Genomic DNA, 15,534 nt, shown 5'->3' on the forward strand with positions numbered 1-15,534 from the left:
AGCCTCTCCAAGCGTCTGGCAGTCCTGGGACCCTGGGGCCCATCCACTCTTGGCACAGCCGGTGCCCCGCCGGTTCTCCGCTCTGCCATGGCCAGCTCATGCTGCCGCTGCCTCTCTCGGTCCTGGCGGTCCTTCTCTCGGTCCTCTACTTCCAATTCCCTGATCCGCAGCTGGATCTCCAGCCGCCGCAGCTCCGCTGGGCTGGCCCCTGCCCTAGATGGGCTACGGCTTGCAGGCCTCCCGGGAGACGCTGTCTCATCTCTCCGGTGGGTTCCAGCGCTCCTCCCCCTCTCTGAGCCTGACACACTCTCAGGGGGGGTCTGGCTGCTTCCCCTGGGGACAAGATCCTGGCCCTGTGGCTGGTCATTATCTTCCAGCTGGGCAATCAGCTGGGCCTTGGTTGCTTTCTGCACAGGCAAGCCCCTCTCTCTGCACAGCCCCACCAGCTCTGCCTTCAAGAGTCGGGCGTAGGCCATCTGCCCGCTGGGCCCCTCGGTGCAGACTCACCAGTCTAGTGCTGCAGCGCCCCACGATTCCCAGGAACCACTTCGCTCTGTCTCCAGCACGCCTGGCTCCAGGGCTCTGGCTTCTACTGCGCCTTGTCGCTTGCCGCTGGAAGCTCCATCCACGGGGTGCAGTGCATCCCACCCCTGACACCAGTGTGACGGCGCGTTGGGGGTTCCCCGTCTCCTGCACCCCGAAATGGCACAAACAGACTGCACCAGCCAGTGGAATTGAGGGTGGTTTATTGCTCCTCCAGCTCAGCGCAGCACCGATGTAGTCTGGTCACAGGAACTGGGCTAGGATGCCTCAGGCCCCCTTGGGATGGGGGAGACTGGGCCCCTAAACTCCAGCCCCTTCTCCTAGGCTCCCCTCCATGCCCTCCGACAGCCAGCAACCAACTCCCTCACTTCCAGCCCTGCCCCCCAGCCAAGGCAGCATTCCACCTTCCTTTGTTCCTCTCCATGGGGGGTGTCTGGCCACTGGTTTGCATAGTGACTCATCCTGTTTTGCTGGGTCGTGGTACCCACGGCAGCCAGTGGGGGTTCCCCCAGAGCCAGCAGCATAGAAACCAGCCAGGTACCCCCACTACGTCACAGTGTGTGTGTAGTGCTCAGTGGGGGATGGGATCTCTGGGGGAGCACTCCTTAGGGGAGGCACTTGGAGAGAATGGCCCAGGCCAGCCTGACAACAGAAATAGGTGGAGGATTCAGTCAGGTGACACTTAGCCCACGAATCTGAACAAAGGAGGGGAGGGGCAGTCTGGAGACCTGTGAGCAGTTTCTTCATGTGGGAGATAGGCTTAGGGAGAAGGGAGCCGAGCTGGCTGGGGGACGGGGGACGAGGGGTCAGGATCCCAAATCTGGGGCTGTGGGCCCCTCTTTCCCCAGGATGGATTGTATTGAATGCTCCCGGTTCCTGTCTGTGCTACGCTATGTCCCTGCCAATGAATAAGCCTTCAGTTGTACTTGCTGGCTGGGAGCAGGCATGATTGCGGATGGGGGTGTGGTGTTTGGTGATTTCCCCACACTCTGTGACACCCAGAACTCCTGCATCCCAGGCCTTTGTCTTTGCCACAGGACAATGGCTGGCACATTATTCCCAGGGGCCTATTCAAATGTAGCTGTGTTGAGTCAAAACAGTTCTCTGTTATCACATACTACAGCCCCCTGATCTCCCTGCTTCTCTCTCTACCAGCAGAAGCAACTGTGATTTTTACATCCTACATCCAAGGAGTCAGGGATAATTCTGGCCTAGGCATTAGCATTTCTGTTGTACACAGGCTGGGAGGCCAAAATGCAAAGGGAGCTGCAGCCACAGGGCCAGAAACAGCTCCTGCCCCAAAGAGCTTCCAGAGCAGTGGGTGGAAGAAAGGAATCATTGTTACCTCAGTGTCTCAGGTGGGAAGCTGGATCCCAAAGAGATTCTGTCATTCACTTAACTTCCTGCTTTTCCCTCATGATCCCAGGCAAGAAGGGACTCACCTCCTGCCTCCCCCGCTCCCTGGGTACCTTTCTAGTCTCCATATGTCACCAGATCCCTCACGTCACACAACCCCGCTAACTCAATCTAAGCAGAGTTCCTGTGACCTTTTCCCTAGTGCTCACCATGGGTAACACCTTTGTTCTCCTCCATGGCTCCAGGATAAGTCCACTGACATGCCATCTGTTCTCCCCCTAATCCCAGCCTGGGAATAGTCCCCCCCAACCTCTCTCCCTCCCCCCTCCCATCTCCACCTGGCTCCACACTGCTGTGTTAGGGAGCAAACGTGGAGCATTCTAATCCCGACAAGCATCAGCCTGCGCAGGAAGGAGCAAGAAGCCAGGGATGAGCTGACAGGACAAGTGTGGCAATGCGTTGGGGTTTTCCCATCTCCTGCACCCCCGTAATGGCAGAACAGACTCCACCAGCCAGTAGAATAGAGGAAGTTTATTGCTTCTCCAGGATACTGCACAGCACAGATGTAATCTGGTTACAGGGCAGGCCTAGAATGCCTCATCCCCCCTTGAGATGGGAGAGACTGGGCCCCTAAATCCCAGCCCCTTTCCCTAGGCTGTCTCCTCCATTCTCCCAGACAGAAACTAACTCACTTCCAGCCCTGCTCCCAGCCCGGGGTCCACTCCCCTTCTTCCCATTGTTCCGCTCCCTCGGAGATCACTGGTCAGACAGGTTTGCAGCCCCCTTGCATAATGACTCATCCTGCCCTGCTGGGCCGTGCTGCAGACAGCAGCCAGTGGAGATCACTCACAACCCAAGCCTAGTACCCAGCAAGGTACCCACACTACGTCACAACAAGGGACACTCCCCTGGGGGCGGTGCTGTGGCGGGGGAGTCAGTGTGAAGGTGCAGAACCAGCAGAACGTGCGCTTGCAGGGTTACGCCACGGCCCGGAGAACTAGTGGGAGGGGGGGGGGACCAAGGAGGATTCTGGGAGAGTGTTTGGACGAACTTGTACCTCTAATGAGACCCTTTGATTTTACCCCGGGATTGTGACTGGTGCGGCCCCTGCTGCCGCAGTGGGACCCGCCTGGTGTTCACAGCCCAGACAGGTGCTGACAAAGTAAGAGGGGTCAGAGACAAGCCAGAAGAACAATGGAAGGATCAGCCCCAGTCCTGATGGGACTCTGCCTTTCAATGCCGCTCCACCTGCAAAGGCAGAGCCGTCCTGCCCATAGGATGAGTAGGGGCAGCTGCCCCACACCCTGCACTTTGGGGTTTCCATGGCAGCCACCTCAGCCATCCAATGGACTGGCCCGCAGGACCCAGAGATGACCTGGGGGCCTGGCTAGGGCTGGCAGCAGAGTCGGGCCCCCCTGTGCTTACAGTGGCAGCAGGAAGATGAGCCGTGGGGCACAGCAGAGAAATTTGCGGGGTTGCTCCAGCTCACGCCACCGTGGTGGGTGTGGGGGAGACTGACCCTTCCTGCCACCCCACAACCAGCCCCTCAGTAATCCCCTGGCCCTATGCCTTTCTCTACATCCTGCTGCAGCGAGGAAAACTAGAAGCAGCCAAAGTCTCATTGCCCCTGGTGCTGGAGGGGGAAGTTCTCAGGAGACTGGCTGGTCACTGCATAGAGCCAAGGGGCTGCGGATTGTCCCTGCGGGTGCAGCCTAGTCAGCGACAGGGACAGATTACACAGGACACTCAGCCCCTATTTGCATATCCCCTCCCTGCGACACACAAAACCTCCTCATTGAACTAGGCCAGGTCATCCGCATGGGAATTCAGACGATGCAGAAGGGAGCGACGGTCACTCAGAGTCAAGGAGCTCACCTGGGACCTTGCCTGGCCAGCTCGGGCCCCTGCTCTGTCCCAGACCCTCTGTGTCACCTGGGACAAAGCACCTGGCACCGGATTGTTCTGAGTATCGAGGTTTCAGGCTGGACTTTTTGAAGCACCGAGGCGCCCAACTCCCATAGGTGCGCTGGTGCCAGAACACCCCGATAGAAGAAAACCCCGTCACTGCACCCACTGGAGAAGACACAAGGGCACCCCTTGTACCGCTCAGGGCAGGGTGGCAGGCGGGATGAGGAAGCTTGGATGAACCAGTTTGCGCAAAACAAAGGGCGGGAACTAGCCTCCTCCGCGGGGCAACACGTGACTTGCTTGTGTCACAAAAGGGGGCGCAGAGGCGGTGCCTTGTCTGGCTGGGAGGGGACCGGGAACTTTCTCTCTGAGCTGGGCCATTCTCATGGGCATGTCAGGCCAGCTGGACCCTGAGCCAGGCAAAGACACGGTCGCTTTGTGAGCAACTGTGACGTAGTGGGGGTACTTGCTGGGCTGTGGTGACCCCTGCTGTCTGGAGCAAGACCCAGCAGGGAAAACCTCACTATGCAAAGGTAGTGCCAAACTTGTTGAACCAGTGGCCAGACACCCCCCATGGAGAGGAACAAAGGAAGGTGGAATGCTGCCCTGGCTGGGGGGCAGGGCTGGAAGGGAATTTAGTTAGTGCTGTCTGAGAGCATGGAGGAGAGCCTAGGGGAAGGGGCTGGAGTTTAGGGGCCCAGTCTCCCCCATCTCAAGGGGGCCTGAGGCATCCTAGCCCAGCTCTGTGACCAGATTCCATCTGTGCTGTGCTGTATCCTGGAGAGGCAATAAACTTCCTCTATTCCACCGGCTGGTGCAGTCTGTTTGTGCCATTTCGGGGTGCAGGAGACGGGGGAACCCCATCGCGCCGTCACAGCAACAACCCCGGGTAAAGGCACCAGAGAATCACAGCGAGAGCCCCGCCCCCTGTTCGACCAATGGCCCAGTCCCCAGGGTCTCTGCACTGTTGAAACCCCGCTTCCCCCGGTTAGAGCAGGCCCGGCTCTACCCTGCGTCACTGTGTGTCCCCGGACGCAGCAATAGGGGGCGCTGTCTGTAGGTGTCAGCGCGCGGAGCTGCAGCCAGACCTGGTTCCTGGCGGTGTCTGCGGAGATGGTGACTCGACCCTGGCGGGAGGGGGCGTAGACAGCGGCTCGGTGTGTACCACGTGATTCCCACCCATTCCAGCCCCTTTGTCGCGGGCTGCCTGACCCAGTCCCAGCGGGCGCTGACGGTGGAGATACTGACGGGGGCATCTCATTCCCTTAGGCTGCCTGGAACAGCTCCTCTTCTGCAGTCAGTGCATCGGAGACGCCCAATAGCCACGCACTTGAAGGGGCCTCCAGCATCAAAATGAAAATCAGCAGCAGCTTCATCTTCAGTGAAGGCGCAAACTGTGCCCGGCAGCCAGACCCGGCCGGTCTGGGGGAGACCGAGGTTCCTAGGGCCAGGGGTTGGTATTTAAAGCGGAACGATCCTAGGAAGGTTCCCCAGAATGAACATAAAAGGGGGCAGGGTGTGAGCTGACCTCTCAGCCACTGTGTTTAGGTTATTCAAATGTGAAAGCGCCTGAGGCATTTGGTCGCTCAAATTCAGTTTACAAACATTTAATCCTCTTAAAGGTCTTTGAATTTATCCCCCAAAATGTAAGTGCAGAAGGGCACCTTCTTAGAATGAAGGACATTTTTGAGAAAAGAAATTACACCTCTTCTCCTGTGATTTTGGTGGGCGTTTCAAAATTTCCCACGGAAATTAAGAACAAAATTGGCATCGAAATTCAGTAGGATCTGGGACTTTAACTCGCAGTCTGTTTTTTAAATTTTGTCCACAAATGTCTCCTTTTGTGCATTCCGAAAATCCCAGGCAATTCACAATCACCATTCGGAAGTTTTGACCTCGGGTGCTTATTTGATCCCATCGCAATGGGATCCGCGCCCCCTCACAGGCTGTAAGGGGTACTGTCTCACTACATTCCTGCCTCCGGCGCGCTGTTACCCCCAATCTGCGGGGAACTCCGAGGAAGAGCAAGGAATCGACCCCGGGTGGCTGTTTCATGCATTAACCATTGGACCTTTCTCCCTTTGCCAGGGAGAGGCAGGTCAATGAGAGCCGTGCGCTCTGTGCTTGCTGGAAGAGGCTAGGAGGGGCAGTTGTCCAAGCAAACAGTGTTTATTTGAAGTTGGATGGAGACTGATTGGTTTGAACGCCAGTAACCTGATCCACCGCCTGTGGAACCGAGCGGGGGTGTTTGATTCAGAGGCCACCAGAGCAGCTCCCAGATCGCAGCTGAAATGTGTGTGAACAGGTCTCCCTCCGCTCTGCAGAGCGGAGCGGAGCTTCCCCTGAAGCTGCGCCAGAGGAAACAGCCCGTGACTCAGCGACGGCTCTGCCAGGCAACGCGGGTTTCTGTCCCAGCCCTGCGGGGCTGTCACTCACTGTGTCTCTCGCGCAGTAATACAGGCCCGTGTCTTCTGCCTTCAGGCCGGTCATCTGCAGGCTCAGCAGGCTGTTGGCGTTGTCCCTGGAGATGGTGAATCGCCCTTTGACTGCCTGGGAATAATACATATATGTTCCGCTGGGGCCACTAATGAAGGCGACCCAGTCCAGTCCTTTCCCGGGAGCCTGCCGGACCCAGCTCATCCCGTAGTCTGCAAAGGTGAAGCCGGAGGCTTTGCAGGAGAGGCGCAGAGAGTCTCCGGGCTTCTTCACATCCCCTCCGGACTCCACCAGCTCCTGGGACCGGGCACCTGGGAACACAGACCGGTTATAAATATTGCTCGATACAACTCGAATTTAATATTCTTCCACCTCTGCCATTACTCAGAAGAAGAAAATACCTTCCAAAGCCGCTACAGCCAAAATTAGAACAATTAGTAAAAATCTCATTGTTCCTGGTGCTGGCGGGGAAACTTGTCAGGGGATTGGACGGTCACTGTCCCGACCCAGGCGGCTGCGGACAGTTTCTGCGGCTGCATTCTGGGCAGAGGGAGGGACAGATTTAAAGAGCAGCTAACTGCCTAATTTGCATACCCCGCCTAACAAGAGACACGCGCTGCTTCTGGCAAGGATCTGACTGACTCGCCCCGGGGCTCCCGGTTCAGGAGTCAGACTGCTCCGGCCCGGCTGTCTGTGCAGCGCCGGGCACAGGGCGCTGGGATCCTCCTGACACTTTTGGACCCCTGTAAGGAATGAAGCCGGCAGTGACTGTGTTTCCGCACACAGGGGCTGAGGGACTGGCTGGTGCCAGGTGTTACGGGAGGCAATGGCCTGACTCCCAAAGCCCTTTTGGGAGAGCATCGGTCTATGCACCGGCAGGGGGTTCTTCTCTAGGTTAATCCGTTCCTTGTAGCAACAGCGCCACCTGCTGATAAATACGCGGCACTTTCACTACTGGAGATTTTACTACGTACGGGGAGGGGAGTGAGAGCCCCGCAACTCTGTCCATGCGCGCTGGAGGTTTTTCCTCTACAGGGAGCACTGGTCACGCAGTATTCAGCCCTGCCACTCCTAGCTTGGGCCGCAGCATTCATGGCTTGGGAGGTGAGAGGGGGCAGGGACCTGGTCTTCAGAAGGATGTGCGCGCGCTGGTGTTTCAGGGGCCCAGCACAGATAAGGGCTTCAGTCTGGGGCGGCGAGTACTGGGACGTCAGGGGTCACTGCGGATTACGGCTGGAGAGGCGCTGGAAACTCAGGGGGTTGCACCGGGTTCGGGGCTTCATCTTGGGAAGCTCAGGGAATTCAGCATGGAAGGGGTTGCCAGGGATCAACATTTGAGCCCCGCAGCAGGTGTCAGGATTTGGGGATTCAGCACCGCAGCCTGAAAGGCTGACAACCACCCCCTTGAGGAACCTCTGGTTCACCCCCACACCATGACACCTCTGACACCTCCATCACACTCAGGCTGCTTTGTATCCAGCTGGCTGCCTGTCTTTCTGCCTCTGCACCCTGCCTGAGAGCGCACCCTGCTGGCAGCGCCTGCCGCATTCACCTGAATTTAACCGCCCCCCTCATACATATGAGAAAAAATGAGAGCGTCAAGGGTGGGATTTGAGCTCACGTATTGCTTCGGAGAGCAGATGACCTAACTGGAAGAATTTCACACTCTTAGGTCTTGCGCCTTAGACCACTCGGCTACCCGGACACTCACAGCAGCCTTTGGGGAAATGAACCGGATCACTGGGCGGCGCTTTGCCAGGAATTTGGTGTGTGTGTGTCCGGATCGACCCCCTCCAGCTCCAGGGAAGGAGCCGGTATGTACGGAGCTGTTCTTCCCGCCGGGTAGGGCCTTCACTGTGTGTCACTGCTCCGCTCCGGGAGACAGAAAGAATCCCCGCTGGTGACTGCCACGCTGAGGTTTGCTGAGGAATCGAACCGTCTCTGAGCGGTGCCCAGCCTGCAGCGAGCAGTGAAGTTGTCAGGGAATTGCGGAGTTAAAGCCCGAGGCGCAGTTTGTTAGTCTCAGTAGGGCTGAGAGGAAGGAGTTCTCCCAGCCTGTACGTTTGTGCAGGGCCCCTCTTTGCAGCGATATAAACCGGTGCCCCACTGAGTCCAGCCTTTGGCTAAAACCTGCACGGGGGCCGGATCGCTCCATGGCACCTGCCTGCCCATCTGTCCCCCAGGCAGCCCCCTTTGCCTGCTGGCCAGAACCAGACCCCCACATCCATGCCGACAGAGCGAGGGTAGGTGAGAGGAGCAAATGCGTCCGTCCCTGGCTCGTGGCCACTCCCCGCCCTCCTGTCCTAGCTCGGCTCCTACACCCACCGCATCTACCTGCTGCCAGCTGATCGCTGCAGCGACGGTGCAGCTAAACCTTGACTTGGGCCCGCGGGGAGCAGGAAGGGAACGGGCAGCCCACAGTACCCATAGAGGCAGACCTGTTCCACCTCCTGCCTCCTAATCCCTGCACTCTTCACTACTACTCCCTGCATCCCCGTCCTGTATCCACATGAGGAAAGTTACCTGGATAAACAAAGCAGCTGGCATTGCTCTTCGGCGCTTACCCTCGCATTGCCTCTGCCCTTCCTCCTCCCCCTCTGACCCCCCACCCCTAGAGGGAAGCGAGGAGCAACATCAGCTTCCTGCATCCAGGTCACTTCCGTGCCTGGGCTGAATAGGACGAGGGCAGGAGAGCAGCAGCTCCTGACGGTCGCAGCCCAGCCCAGGTGGGGAAAGTGACCTGGGTGCAGGCGCCCCGGTGTGTGCGTCGTCATAGGCTGCCCCCACTGAAAAGGACCCATCTTACTTTCGCATCCCTCGGCTTCCTCATAGGGGCCACCCGGGCTGGAGTCACACATGTGTATGGAATTGCGGTGAATGTAGAAACTGACTACAACGTATTACAAACATTATGAAAAGAAGTTTTTTTCTGGAGGGAGAACGGGGCGGGGCGTGTGAGACTCTGCGGGTACAAGAGGAAACTAAAGCAGGATTGTTCACAAAGTGAGCCGGGACAGTTTGCAAGGAGCTGGTGCCTGGCGAGTTGGGGGCTGTATCGTATCACGTGGAAGCCGCGTTCTGTCTCCTTCTCGGCCCCGCAGCCCAGCCCAGCCCCTCCGGAGCGGAGCGAATCCAATGGCCGCGCCCTTCCTTTGAACCCTCAGCCTGGGGAACTGCTCCATTGGTCTGCGGGCCGGTGCTGGACTGAGTGACCTCATAAAGGGCTGAGGGGCGGGGCCGGTTATCCCCAGGGTGACTCTGTTCCATTTCCATCACAGAGAACAGCCCCTGCCCCGCAGGCCCAAGGAACCTCGTGAGGCAAAGGGGGGATGTTACTAAGCAGTGAAAGGGTTAAAACTTTGCGGCGGGTTTGGATTTAATCCACCGCAGCGTGTTCCTGTTCTGTGCCCAGCGCCGGGTTGTTCGTGTCTCTGCTACCCCCATGCGGCGGCTGCGAGTTCTGCAGCCTGGGTTTTTGCACGCGCATCAGTAGGTTTCGTGTCACTGTGTATCTGGCACAGTAATAGCGGGCGGTGTCCTCGGGCTTCAGGCCGGTCATTTGCAGGTGCAGCAGGTTGTTGGGATTGTCCCTGGAGATGGTGAATCGGCCTTTAACTGCATCCGAGTATCCAGTACTCCCGCCGTCGCTAATATAAGCGAGCCACTCCAGCCCCTTCCCGGGAGCCTGACGCACCCAGCCCATCCAGTAGCTGCTGAAGGTGAAGCCGGAGGCTTTGCAGGAGAGGCGCAGAGAGTCTCCGGGCTTCTTCACATCCCCTCCGGACTCCACCAGCTGCACCTGGGACCGGGCACCTGGGAACATAGACAGGTTATAAATATTGGTATCAACACAAGGAGAATTTAATATGCTTCCACTTCTGCCGTTATTCGAGAAAAAATACCTTCCAAAGCCGCTACAGCCAACATTACTAGGAACAAAAATTTCATTGTCCCTGGTGCTGGCGGGGAAAGTTCGCAGGGGACTGGCTGGTCACTGTCCAGATCCAGGGGGCTGCGGATTGTCTCTGCGGGTGCAACCTGGGCAGCGACAGCGACAGATTTAAAGAGGACACTGACTCCCTCATTTGCATACCCCGCCTTATAATAGACACGCGCTTCTCCTGGTAAGGATCTGACTGATTCGCGCTGGGGATTCGGGTGCAGGAGTCAGACTGCCCCGGCCCGGGTGTCTGTGCAGCGCCGGGCACAGGGCGCTCGGATCCTCCTGTCACTTTTGGATCCTTGGAAGGAATGAAGCCGGCAGTGACTGGGTTTCTTTACACAGGGACTGAGAATCTGGCTGATGCCAGGTGTTATGGGATCCAATGGCCTGGCTCCCAAAGCCCTTTCGGGAGAGCATCGATCTATGTGCGGGCAGGGGGTTCTTCTCTGCGCTAGTCCGGCCCTTTGTAGCAACAGCGCCACCTGCTGAGAAACACGCGGCACTTTCACTCCAGGAGATCTCACTAGATACCGGGGAGCGATTCTTTCTTGCTTTTTCTTTCTCAAGTCATTCAGCAAATCCTGGATCGCTAGGTATGTGCGGTGTCTCTCTGAATCTCGCCAGTGCACTTTCCGAATTCTCCCTGCTGCTCTTCTGCACAAGGCGCTTATCTAAGGGGGGCGAGGCGGGGAGGATGGATGCAGAAGATTACTGCAGCTCGGTTTTGAAATCGAAAGGAACGGCTCTCGCTGAGCGAGCGGGAGTCCGGAGCCCTCACTGGCCAGCTTGAGGTTCCCTGCCCGGCTCTCGAATGCAAGCGACCCGAAGGGCAACCAATCGGATTGGGGGTCTGGGCTGAGGGGCAGGAGCTCAGGCCTGTTCTATATGGCAGGTGTGGGCAGGGCTGGCTCTAGGCACCAGCAAAGAAAGCACGTGCTTGGGGTGGAACATTTCCAGGGGCGACATTCCGGCTGAGAGCCGCGCGCTGAGTGCGGACACCCGCTCAGCACAGCCCCCTGCAGCCCAAAGCCCCTGAGCTCTAGCAATCCGCCGGCTTCAGCCTCCCAGGTGCTGGGATCACAGGCACCCGCCATGGCGCCCGGCAGGCTACTAAAGGCTCCAGGCTGCACCTTGAACTCTCTGTCCCGTGGAACCCAGCGCAGGCGCCATGTGGTATTGACATCTCCCTCGGCATTGCCCTTGGAACACGGGCCATGGGGGTTGGGCACAGTCCTGAGAATGGGGCGCGCCCCGCTCTCAGTGCGCCCCGCCCAGAGCTCTGACCTGCTCCATTTCTGATCCAGTTCCCCTCTCCCCGGCCCTCAAACTTCCCAGCAGTGACCGTGTCGAGGCCGAACGTGGCCCAGCAGGGTCCCCCCGAACTGCGGACGCCTCCAGCCTCAGCCTCCAGCAGCGCTCGGAAAAGAAGCACCAGCCGGTGTGTGTGTGCGGGTTGAGCAGGTCCCCTTTCCCCTGAGTGCGCCCAGTTTGACGGATGGGAATGGAGCCCCCGAAACACCCGGGGTCCTATATGGAAGGACAAGGGATCCCCCGCCCCTTGGATCATGTGCAGGGAGCGGCATTAGCCCAGCTTCCTGGCGCCCGCTCTGGCCAGCGCCTCAGACCGCAGAGCTTGAAGTTGGAGCCTGGAGCGTGCAAAGCCAGCCGGGCTCCGTGGCGGGTGCCTGTGATCCCAGCGCCGGGGAGGCCGAGGCCAGCGGAGCGTTTGAACACAGGAGTTCTGGGCTAAAGGGGGCTGTGCCGAGCAGGTGTCCGCACTGAGGGCAGTATCGACATGGGGGCCCCTGGGGAGCCGGGGGTCCCCAGGTTGCCTAACGAAGGACGAACTGGCCTAGGTCGGGAACGAAGCAGGTCGAAGCTCCCGTGTTGCTCACTAGTGGGATAGCGCCTGTGAAGAGACCCGGACTCTCTTTATGCCACCGGAGGGGATCTGGAATGGGGCGGGGGGAGGAAACACCCAGGCGTCAGGGATCTTCAAAGCGCGATCGGACCCCAGACGCCAAATGTCTGGGCTGGGCACAGAGGGGCGCGCAGCCGCGCTTCCCGGAGTCTCGGAGCGAGCTGCAGGGCTCGCAACTCACGTGTCTCTCTCCGAACCCTGCAGCCCATCTCGTGTGCGGGGCCCTGCTCCCCTCTCAGGATCGCTGGTGAATGGGCGCCCCCGCTGCTCCAGTCCGGATCCCAGCTGTGTGTTTGGTCTCCACTGTCCTCCCCCAAGGCTCTGTGGTGGGGGCGCCATAAAGAGAGGCCGGGTCTCCCTGTCTCGGCCAGGCTGCGCTATCCCATTGCTGAGGGACACGGGAGCTTTGACTTGCTGCATTCCCGACCTGCGCCGGTTCACCCCTCCTTAGGCGACCTGGGGACCCCCATGTCGATGCCGCCCTTAGTGCGGACACCCGCTCAGCACGGCCTCCTGCAGCCCAAAACTCCCAAGCGCAAGCAATCCACCGGCCTCAGCCTCCCCGGGTGCTGGGATCACAAGCACCCACCACTGGGCCCGGCTGAATTTCCCTTTTCCCGCTTGCACCTTCACACTCCGGTGCCACGCGCTGGGCTGGCCCTGGCCGCAACCGGCCCCAGGAACCCAACTCATTCTCCACAATGTCATTTGCGTTACGGCACATCACAGCGAGGTGACAACACCGGACACGGGTCCTTGGGCCCAACCCCGGTCCTGAGAATGGGGCGCTGGGCTGCGTGAAAAGACATCGGGTCTGGCTCGGGCGCAGCCAGTCACGGGCACGCCGCGCTCTCCATTGGCCCCGGAGTTTCCACCTGCTCCATTGCTGACCTGGCTCCCCTCACCCTTGGCTCCCTGGGGACCCACAACCTACCTCAAATCGCCGCATCGACGCGCCTTTCGGCCCAAACAGCAGCTCAACCCGACAGGGGGCAGCCCCTGGACTGCGAGACGTGACCCGCCTCAGCCCCCTGCGGCGCACGGGAGGGTCTGGGCCGCCTCGCGCAGGCAGGGGCCTCCCAGCTCCACCTGTAAGCGCAGCTTGTCAGTTCTAAGCGTTGGCCACACGGTGCAAGACCGGACCGTGAGATCCCCGGGGCTGGGCCCCGTGCGCCGCGGGACACAGACTCGCACCCAGGCCCGTGTGGAGCCCGGAGGCCTTAGACAGAGCGAAGCGTTTCAGCGCGCGGGAGGCTACTCGGGTCCCGGGGGCAGGGAACAAGGCGCCACCAGGGCAATGGCGGGGAGCGGGATCGGTGACACGTGCCCAGAGGATCCCACCTGGTGACCCGCTCCCGAGCCACAGAGCCGGGTGTTCCTGTTCCGCCTCCTCTTAGTGCAGGGCCGGCTCTAAGCACCAGCAAAGCAGCCCCCAGGCCCACTCCGCTCATGCCTCTGTCAAAAAGGGGGAGGGGCGGCCAAACATTTTTTTGCTTGGGGTGGCAAAAACCTAGAGCCGGCCCTGCACTATACTACCGTAGCATTTTGAGGCCACAGTCAGAGCTCAGGCTTCCGTGGTCCCAGCTGCCATGGACACCGCGAGGCAATGAAGTCCACTTTCCCAAAGGGAGGACAAGCTGCGCGTTGGATGCGCATGCCCAGGACCCATCAGATATCAATGGGAAGGGCTTTTGCCCAGCCCTGTATTAACAGCAACTGATAGGGAGTTGTGGCGGCGTTGGGTACCCGGGATCCTTCACCCCGTCGCAGCGAGAACAGACTCCACCAGCCAGTAGAGTAGAGAGGGTTTATTGCTTCTCCAAGACACAGCATAGCATAGACCTGATGTGGTTACAGGAGTCAGGGCCAGTATGCCTCAGACCCCTTGCGTTAGGGGGGTCCATCACCCCCCCAACCCTACACTCCCCCATGGGGCTGTATACCCCCCCCTGAATTTTCCCAACTGCCCCCTCCCCCAGTTTTGTGAACTAGTTACATGCCAATTCAGTGATTGTTTGGACATTTGAATTGAAATTGAAACATTAATACACACTTTAAAAACATATACAGTGTATGATAAGATAAAAAGTATAATAGATTTGAAAAGTATGAACATAGACTAGCTTCCTTATACAGCTGTTATTTTTTATGACAATGTCAATGCATTCATTATGGTGATGTTGGCCAACCTAATAATTTCAAATATGATTTGTAAGCAAAGTCAAAATGAGCTCTCCCTGACAGCTAGTGATGAGCTGGGGGTTGGGGGGAAAGGCTTCAGGACCAGATTGTATTTACATTCACACCTAATCTACCTAGGTATCCAGGAAACAGAGCTGTGCTGCCCAAGTGATAGATTTTGGCTGGGGTTGGGTTACAAATCACTTGAATGTGTTGGGGGGGAAGGGGATGAAATGTTGTTGTTCTTATTGTATGAGTAAAGGGCAGCAGAACTGTACTTAACCTGTACTGATTGAGGGCATCAAGAGAGAGGGTGGGGACAGGTGTTTTGCTTGATGGTCTGTCTGAGTCACAAGTGCTATCTGACCTGCCCCTCTCCACTGTTTAAAGACAGAGCTGATTAGACTCCATAGATAGTCTTTTGTTTTGTTTGATCACTACAGATGAAATCATTGATAATCAGGTCTAAGTGCTTAGTCCTGTTGTGGGGACAGTGTTTCTGTGTAAGAGACAGCACAGACTGCACTAGCAGCGAGGTTCCTCCACTGAGAGCTCAGCTGAAATCACTGGAAGCTGGGTGGATCCTCAGGAGACCAGCTCACAGAAGTCACAGTGGCAGGTGGTAGCAGGAGGTGATGGTGCAGGGCCATTGGCAACAGAGCGATGGAGTGAACAGTGGCACACCGAACAACAGTGGCCGGAACAGACAGTGAGCAGCTGGAGGAAGAAGCAAAGTGCCTTCTTGCCCCCCACCTGGGAGGTGTACTCACATGAAACCACCTCTGAACTCTGAGTTTCCACTGACCAAGGACAACACCCGTGAGTGGGGTGAGGTGGAGGGGGAAATGAAGGCCACATTAAATAAACATTTGTTTATTGGACTATATTTTAGTGACTTTGCTCCAGAATGCTAGATTTGTGACTGGGAATGGAAACTTATATAAATGTGTTTCCTAGTAGGCCAAGATTTTTAAAATGCATTATTTGCAAGATTGTTATCTCACATCTTTGCTATCTTGAGAGATCATTATGTTGGGGAGTTTCTGTACTAAACATTTTTATTATTATAATTAATTTTTACGTAAGAATGGTCATACTGGGTCAGACCAGTGGTCCACATAGCCCAGTATCCTGTCTTCTGACAGTGGTCAAGGCTAGGGACATTCAGAACATGGTATTGCATCTCTTCCCATCCTGATGGACCTATTCTCCAGGACTTTATCTAGTCCTTTTTAAAATCCTGTTA

The 15,534-nt window shown here is 57.7% G+C and overlaps 1 non-coding gene and 1 pseudogene across 1 annotated transcript; one reads left to right on the plus strand and one right to left on the minus strand.

Annotated features, from left to right (window-relative positions):
- Window positions 1-11,850: 11,850 nt before the first annotated feature.
- LOC149521112 (signal recognition particle RNA) lies at window positions 11,851-12,144 on the plus strand. The gene has a single exon (XR_016348121.1).
- Window positions 12,145-12,449: 305 nt separating this feature from the next.
- Window positions 12,450-12,709, minus strand: LOC149521113 (signal recognition particle RNA; annotated as a pseudogene).
- Between the last annotated feature and the right edge of the window lie 2,825 nt (window positions 12,710-15,534).

This window comes from Pelodiscus sinensis, chromosome 30, assembly GCF_052426305.1.
Source record: "Pelodiscus sinensis isolate ZL-2025 chromosome 30, ASM5242630v1, whole genome shotgun sequence".
Classification (NCBI taxonomy): Eukaryota; Metazoa; Chordata; order Testudines; family Trionychidae; genus Pelodiscus; species Pelodiscus sinensis.